This window comes from Amphiprion ocellaris, chromosome 21 (genome assembly GCF_022539595.1).
Source record: "Amphiprion ocellaris isolate individual 3 ecotype Okinawa chromosome 21, ASM2253959v1, whole genome shotgun sequence".
NCBI lineage: Eukaryota > Metazoa > Chordata > Actinopteri > Pomacentridae > Amphiprion > Amphiprion ocellaris.
This window is the reverse complement of record NC_072786.1, coordinates 23,308,834-23,317,957: the sequence shown is the minus strand read 5'-3', so window position 1 is coordinate 23,317,957 and position 9,124 is coordinate 23,308,834. Positions and strand designations below refer to the sequence as shown.

The window sequence follows — 9,124 nt, the reverse complement described above, 5'->3', positions numbered from 1 at the left end:
CTTTGGGATTTCAAGTACATCGGCGTGATATTTACCTCGACAGCTTATGTTAAATAATGGTTTTCATGCTTCCTTTAACTTTAGTTTTTCAATATAGTTGAATTTCTGTCTCACCAATGTGGATGATGCTGACCGTTCTAGTTATTTGGTTTATTTATCTCACTTCATCATTTCCACTTTCTGGCTTTAAAAGAATCATGATCAGTTATTTCCCAGCAGATAATACGACGCACTCAGTGCTTTTGCTGAAATGATCTCATTTTCACAATTGCCACACTTCTGCTCAACTGACCTCTAAAGGAAAATTTAAAGACCCTTGTGAAAAACATGCATCTTTAAAATGTCAGCTTTTTAAGGAAGTAAGCTCTTTCTTCAGTGTATTTCATGACTTTTAAAGGACAAAAATAGCACAGGGGAAAATAGACTAGACAGCAGATGATGACCTAAAATAAACATATCTGGGAATCTTACAAAATGTAGATTTCACAATGAAAAATTTACATCTAGGCTAAATCCAGTTTGAGATATGTACTATATAATAAAACTGTTGCTCTTGAATTGCATCAACTTCCCAAACACACTACTCTTCAAAAGTTTGGGGTCCCCCCGGCAATTTCATGTTTTCAACAAAGCTCACACTTTTATTCATGTGCTAACATAACTGCACAAGGGTTTTCTAATCATCAGTTAGCCTTTCAACACCATTAGCTAACACAATGTAGCATTAGAACACAGGAGTGATGGTTGCTGGAAATGTTCCTCTGTACCTCTATGGAGATGTTCCATTAAAAATCAGCCGTTTCCAGCTAGAATAGTCATTTACCACATTAACAATGTCTAGACTGAATTTCTGATTCATTTAATGTTATCTTCATTGAAAAAATGCTTTTCTTTCAAAAATTAGGACATTTCTAAGTGACCCCAGACTTTTGAATGGTAGTGTATAGTTTTATGACATCATCTCAGTCTGATTAGACCCTGTAGGTTCACCATTATTTACAAAAACTAATTCAATGCTTAATTTGTGTTTTTTTTTTTAAATATCTGATAAAACATTGCTCCAACTTCTCTTGACAACATAGTAAACCTTCATAAGAAGAAGAGGGATCATTATTTTAACATTTGAAAACCATGTGACTATATTCTGACACAACAGCGATGTGCCATCATCTCGATTTTGTTAAAAACGAAGCTCAGCCGTCTGAATCCATTTAAGACTGAACTTTGCGAAGCCTAGGCTGCTGGCCAGAGAGTTTATAGCCCAAATCTAAATATAGGTGCTGTGTCACAGCTCAGTGGGCCCCATTGATGTGAGAAATATAAAAACAGCCTTGTCTGCTGGACACCACACCCAGACGTGTTAGCAGGGTACACCCTCCTCTCTGCATGTTGACATCATGGCCCGAACAGTAAGAGCTCTCAACCCATCCAAATAAGGAGATTTATGACAGAGAAACTTTACCTTCCAGCGTAACTGCTCTTCTCTGTGTTTTGTCAACAAGATGATGTTGTCTATGCTACAATCTGCATTTTCAGGTGTAATTAAGGTCATTTTTGCTGTATACACGTGTTCTTTGTCCTATAGACCTTTGGGATATACAGTCTACCAGGAAATGAAAGAATCCAGATATATTTCTAAGCGTCACTTATGGGAATATTTGAGGAAACGAGTCAATTTCCTTCAGATTTTATGTGTTGTAAGAATAATGGAACCTGAAAACATAACCTGCCATGACTACTTTTTATTACCTGTGTCCTGACAAGCTGCACTTAGGTCTGTTACAGCAAAATTCTCAGATTTCCCCTCAACAGACAGCTTTCTTAGGATTTAACTGTGGTCCGTCTGTGATCTGTCTATGAGTTGACTGTAATCTTATCATACTTTATGGCGGTTTATCTAGTTTATTGTTTTAAGGATAACGTTCACAGCTCCATAAAATGTCCAGAAGGTCTGAAGAGAGTAGAGTTTTTCTTTCATATTTGTGCAGTAGTGACATTCTTTTAGTTTACTTTCTGATTGATTCTCAGTCAACAATTTTAATTTTAACTGTGCAATACGTGTTTTGATCACAATGTGACCTTTTATTGACCTTAGATACCCTCTTGCTCATATGGTATTAGTATTAATATTTGAATCAAATAATTATTTTACAGTGATATTAATGTATTTCATTCTTTAAAAGTATCAGAATAATGTTAAATAATTTTATTGCACACAGCAAATCCACCAACATGATGTAACAAAGCTTACAACTACTGTAGGTACAGTATATTCTTCATCGCTTCAAATGCTTGCTAGCCAGCTGAACCACAACCCTTGCACGGCGGTTCGGGTCTCCTCATTGGCTGATGCGTCTGTCATTCTCATGTATAATCCGCATATGATTGGAGAGAGGGAAACACGGGCCCCACTTGTCATTGCTGATTGGTTGATGCTAACGTCACTCAGGTGTTACGCCGTTGCGTTGCCAGAACGTCTGATGAGCCCGACGGTGTCAGGAAGCAGCGCTGCTTATTGCATATTTTGTAGGGATAAAGACGGAGAGAGCAACGGATTTTTTCGGCTGGGGACATAAATGAAGACAGTGAAATATTTTTAAATTATTTCAGGTTAGGTTGTTGCCGCCGTCAGAGGACTTTGGTTATGATTTGGCGTTGATATTGGTGATGTTTACTGTGCGGGCTGCTCGGTTCCTCTGAGGGGTAGCCAGTAAGTGGAGCCTCTAGCCTTCAGCTGCCTAAATATTAGGCAAATAACACATTTCATTTCTCCTACTGGGTCGTGGGCTGGCGCCAAGCCAATTTTTGACTCTGGAGCCGGACACGGAGGTAGGTGAAAACGTTTCTTGCCAAATGCTGTTTTATTGTGATGCTGTCTGAAATGTGTTTAACAGAAGCTGACACACACAGACGGTACATAGCAGTTAGCTAGCTGACAGTACACAGCAGCACACTGAGCGAGGGGTTCTGTGAAATAACCTCAGATTATTTAAACCTGTAAGTGTGTCAGCTGTGAATATTGTCTGCTGCTATCAGCCCTGCAGCAGTGGCGGGCAAAGAAGTACAGAGAGCTGAGGTTTGACGGGGTGTCGTCAGTTTAGGTGAGTTGTGAAACCTTAACCACACATCACAGAACTAGTTTAATGCCACATACAGGGTGTTAGACACATTATGAGATAATTACAGTTGAGCTTATACCGGATTAAAAACATTACCTACTATGTTACACAGTATAAAAGGAGCCAAAGATGCACATTTGGCATTAATTTTGTTCACTTGTAATTCACATCATGTGGCATTGATTTTTGACATTAAATTAAATCATTTTTTGTTAATTTCTTTCTAAATTTGAAGCCTCGTGGCAGGAATATTATTGAATCAATCAAACAATTTATGAATTTCAATTATTTAAAGGTTCAAGTGACTGTTTAGAATCGGCTTTATTGACAAAGTGTGTCTACACATACCAGGCTGTGGTTTAGCTTCAAATAAACAGAGAGCTGAAGCCAGAGGTGTCAAACTCATTTTAGTCAGCCCAATTTGATCTTGAGTGGACCAGACCAATAAAATCTTAGCATAATAACCTATAAATAACTCCAAAATTTTCCTTTGTTTTAGCGCAAAAAAGTATGTTCAGAAAATGTTCATATTTAAGGAATTATCTTTGTACAAAATATTGTGAACAACCTGAAATTTCTTAGGAAAAATAAGTGAGATTTCAACAATATTAAGCCTCAGTTTATCATTTGTGTATCACAACTTCCAGATCACAGTGTCGACAAAGGAACACAACACTTAAGTCACACGTATCTGGAACTGAATGATATAGTGTTTTACTTTATGATCAAAACGACAAAAAAGGAAGACAAAAATCAACAAAATATTACAAAAACGAGCTGCAAAGCAACAAAAAAATAGACAAACGACACAAGTGAGACAAAAAAATACACAAAACAACAAAAACAAGACAAAAGGGAAACAGAAAAAGACAAACGAGAAACAAAAGGACAAAAACATGAGACAAAAGACAAAAGTCAGACAAAAAAACAAGACAAAATATTACAAAAAGAGGCACAAAATGACAAAAGAACAATGAACAATCTAGTATTTAACTTTATAATTATAATAATAATAATACATTTTATTTGTATAGCGCTTTTCAAAACACTCAGACACTTTACATATAAAATCAGCAAACATTAAAATAGAGGAACATTATGATTCCTTTTGATCATTATGAACAAAACAACTTGTTGGGGTCTAGAGATTATTTTAAATTTATAGTTTTACAAATTTAAAATTTGCAGTTAATGTCTTCTCTGTAATTTTTACACTTTACAAAGTCGTCCTGTGGGTCGGATTGGACACTCTGGAGGGACGGTTTTCGCCCGCGGGCCACATGTTTGACACCCCTGGCTTAAGCCAATATATGTTATTTTAGTGTTTGGATTTCAGTGTGTGTGTGTGTGTTTGTAGAACGTGTATAAGAGCACATGTGTATGCATCCCTTTCCCCTCCCGGGCGTCATGACTGAGTCCTTTCATTCAGGACGGAAAGGGTTTCCTGTGCAGTCACTTACAGTACTTAAAGGGTGGAGTGTGTCTGTGTGGGACTCACTAACTGGAGAATTTCACACCAGATGGAGAAATCAACCTTTTAAGGATAAAAAAAAAAGTTTCACTCTGGAACTTCTGCCAGAAATTGAAGTGAAACCCAAATATTTGAACTCTCAGCTCATTACTAGCCAGGTCAGACTGTGAATTCCAGAGTTTCAACAGGAGCAATATTTTATTGTAAGTTAGCTGTTGTTGGTTGTTGACTATTATAACTTATGACACATAATAACTACATAATAATCAACAGATCTCAGCTCTTTTCATTAGGGATGTAGTTTCTTATCTGTGGTTGAAACTTCTTTGAGAACTGTTGATTATACAGTTGTAGTAGGAGTATGTGGGACACCGTGTCTTTAAAAAATACTTCATAAGAATGTGTTATCTTTAATTTTGGGGTGTATGTTTCACTATATGAAAGCCTGGCACATTAAACCCAAACAACCTGCATGGCTTAGTACCGTTAACACTTCCTTTCAAGTATTAGAAGGACATTAATATATTTTATGGGACTATAATGTATATTTTGTGCAGTACAGTTCTAGTACATTTCTTTAAAACTTGTCTTTGGTAGCACATGCTTTAATGAAGTCATTTCTGGACTCGTTTTCTAAATAGTGAAGCTGCTTTTGTAGTGATTTCCTTTTAAGTGCCTGAGTGTTGCAGCCATATTTGTTTAGCCGTCAGGTGGATCTGGTTAACATCTTGCCAAACTCAATCCCTTAAGGCAGAGTTTAAGGCCTGGCTGTCTCAGCTGTGATGCAACTGTTTGAATGATGCTTCGTTTTCCACCTTGGTGAGAAAATAAAACTCACTGAGGGCGATGCTACAGCTGTTACTGCCAGGCCTTTCTACGGAACAGATCCAGAGACAGTCTCAGCAGGAAAAGCATGTTTGCGGAACGTAGCTGCTTTTTTATATGTTGCTAAATGTTGCTAATTTGGTTATCTAGATTAGATTGTTCCTGTTTTGACTTGAGTTGTTTGCTTTTAAAAGGTGGCTAAAAGTGTATGTATAACTCAATCAGAATGGTCAAGGATTAACAACTCATTGATCAAACCACTTTGAAAGAACTGAGTAGAATAGATGACACTTAACAGGATTATTTTTGCCTAATATGCACAGTGGATTGGTGGTTAGCACTTTGCAGCTCAAAGATCCCCAGTTCGCGTCCTGGCCTTCCCGGGATCTTTCTGCATGGAGTTTGCATGTTCTCCCTGTGAATGTGTGGGTTTCTCCAGCTTCCTCCCACAGTCCAAAAACATGCTGAGGTTAATTGGTGATTCTAAACTGTCTGTAGGTGTGAATGTGAGTGTGATTGTTTGCCTCTATGTGTAGCCCTGTGATAGACTGGTGACCTGTCCAGGTGTCCCTTGCCTTCACCCTAAGTCAGCTGGGATAGACTCCAGCCCCCCATGACCCTAATGAGGATTAAGCGGTGTATAGATAATGGATGGATGGATTTTAGCCTGATTTAGTTGAGCCACTTTCAAGGAACATGGCCCTGTTACTATGCAATGCTGGTTTATCAGTAACTCTGGTGCTCTTCCTACTATGACAACAGTGATGTTAAAATGTCTGTTACATAAAGGCCCATTTCATCAGCTTCATAATGATAATAATAGCCTTACAAACATTCTTTCCAGCTAAACAACAAATTATGCTCATCACTGTTTAGCAAAGGAAGCCTTACTGTACAGTATTAAGAATATTTAATGTATGTATTTGGGAAAATGTGAGTAAAATAGAAATTTATGGTTAGAATTATCAGATTCAGGCTACATGTGTGAATAGCAGTATTCCATACCGCTCCATGCATTTTCATTCACTCCCAAAGACAACTCATATTGACATTTCACTGACATTTCTTTGGAAAAGTATGCAGCTTGCAGTGCCTATCTATAACATTTTTAATTTGTACATTTTCTTTTTAGTCCAGCCCCAGTGTGAGGTACTACACAGGATTATCAAGGTAGTCAGTGACTGGAGAAGAATCTGAAGTGACAGAGGAAATGTCCTACAACTACATTAGTACAGCAGTTCACCACACAGCATTCTGCACAAGCTGAGTGACCTTAATTAGCAGTTTTTAATCAAAAAGGACACAAGTACCTGGTTAAGCTGTGCGCCTGTTAGCTTAGCGTTGTGAGGTGCATTTTCATGCACAGCACACTGAGGGTCTTAGTAAGCAACATCACATGAGAGCACCAGAACTCCAACAGTCTGCTTGTGCTGCTTTGTGTTTGTTCAGTTTTTATTAGTGAGCTCAGCTTCCTACCTGTGCTGTATGCAGGGAAATCAGCACACACCTCAGTAACTCAATACCCCTGGTTAGCCAGTGTCCCTGTTTTCCTCCCAAACTAAGCAGCATGCAGCAATTATTCAGAGATTTTTTTTCCTCAGAAGTCAGGAGTCAGGAAGTGTCTTGTTGTTGTGGGATTGTTGGGGCCAAAACGGGAAAAGGCCCGGTGACTAGACGAAACATGGCTGCTATCTCTGGACTGCAGCGCTGTTTTATCTCTTTGTGAGCCAATCAAGCCTATTCATACCTTTCTGATGGCGTACTGCTGAAATGTTTTGATGATATACACATCCACCCTCATTCTTGGCCCCTCTTACATAATACGTTCACAGTCTGAGCTTTCTGATATTCTATTAGTTTTCAGTTCAATTCACTTTTATTTACGCTACCGTTCAAAAGTTTGGGGTCACCCAGACAATTTCATGTTTTCCATGAAAACTCACACTTTTATTCATGTCCTAACATAACTGCACAAGGGTTTTCTAATCATCAATCAACCTTTCAACACCATTAGCTAACACAATGTAGCATTAGAACACAGGAGTGATGGTTGCTGGAAATGTTCCTCTGTACCCCTATGGAGATATTCCATTAAAAATCAGCTGTTTCCAGCTAGAATAGTCATTTACCACATCAACAATGTTTAGACTGGATTTCTGATTCATTTAATGTTACCTTCAATGAAAAAAACTGCTTCTCTTTAAAAAATAAGGACATTTCTAAGTGACCCCAAACTCTTGAATGTCATCTCACAACATGTCATCTCATAGCGCTTCACATAGTAAACCTTACACATTTTAAACAGAGAAACCCAACAAATGGAAAGTTTAAAAGGAATAAAAATGAAACTTTTAGTGCTTCATTGCGTTCTTTTACGTCATCATTGGTGTTTGTTTTCTATTCAGACAACCTACTACCACTTGTGGCCTCCACCTCACTAGAATGTGAGTGCTTCTTCCGCTCTGTGTGGTTTTTATTCCTCCCACTCGAGGGCCACACATCACTTTCAATTTGACAATATGTGGCCTTGTAGAGAAAATACTTCTCAAATGTACGGTCGCAGAAATATGTTTAAATTTCAAGCTGTTTCTTCTGGATTAAATACAGCTCTAATGTGATGTAGTGTCCTTGTAAATGAATGATGGGCTTCTTCATTCTCCTTATAATCGCCATCCAGTGTCTCTGTAGCTGACAAGTACATTTCCAGGATGTTTGTCCGTCCTCATTGTTTGCTTTTGTTTTAGAGTCGGCAGTCTGAACCAACACTGTAAAAATGCAAAGGAATGCATGCTGAGAAAGGTCTGTGAAGATGTCTCTGATAAGTTCCTGGAATGAAACCTTGCAGATCATGAGCCATGCAGCACATGATTCACAGTCCCTGTTCTGAGGACACAGGAATATTTTTGAAGCAGAGATCTTACTTAGGCAGCTCCTATTAGACTGTTCCAGTGCTGCACTCGTTAACATGGACGCATACTGATCATTAACTTTTACCCTGTTTAACTTCCTCAGAATCAAATCAGAATAGAAAGGCAGGTTTACATTATCAGTGTGAGCTGAAAGTCTGCCATCTTAGTCTAGTATTCGTGTGTTGTGTGTCGAGTTGAAGCCAGTGTTTGTGATGGCTGCTTCTTCTTTTGCTCCTAGCACTATGCTGATTAATCGTCTTGGCTGAAACCGCCCCCAATATTAGCTATTTACCAACACATTATATTGGCAGCCGACAAGGAACAAGAATTACTCAGCAGAAATGTCTGAGGTAATTTTGAAAGTCTGTCCATTGTATAGTTTGTACATTGATTTGCCAGTTTGTCCTGCTTAGTTTATATCTTGGTCAGAGAAGGTCTGTAATGAACAAATTACATTTACAGAATCTTTATTACTCGTCGTGTTTACTATAGTAAACATTATGAGTACAGTTCAGTGCCACACTTCAGTTTTGGCACTGAACCGTTTTTAAAGCACCAATACTGATCAGAATTGTTCATTTTTTACTTTTTATCCACCTGGTCGGACACACTGATTTAAGCTGTGATCCACGGCTAGACTGTTGATTCCTCTGTTAATGGACTGACTCTAGATATTGTTGAGGACAGACACACAGGTAGTGCATCAGGCCCATAGCTGTCAGTTAGCAAACTCTCTGTACTACTGACTCCTACTGCTCTGGTGGGACGCCTGCAGTGGGATCCAGATATGTATTTGCTCT

The 9,124-nt window shown here is 38.4% G+C and overlaps 1 long non-coding RNA gene across 1 annotated transcript in view; it reads right to left on the bottom strand.

The window, feature by feature from the left end:
- Nucleotides 1–3,939: 3,939 nt before the first annotated feature.
- Nucleotides 3,940–9,124, bottom strand: part of LOC129347873 (uncharacterized) — a 31,013-nt gene continuing 25,828 nt past the window's right edge. Inside the window, exon 5 of the long non-coding RNA XR_008600188.1 lies at nucleotides 3,940–8,180. This is a non-coding gene — a long non-coding RNA (uncharacterized LOC129347873). The remainder of the gene's footprint in view (nucleotides 8,181–9,124) is intronic.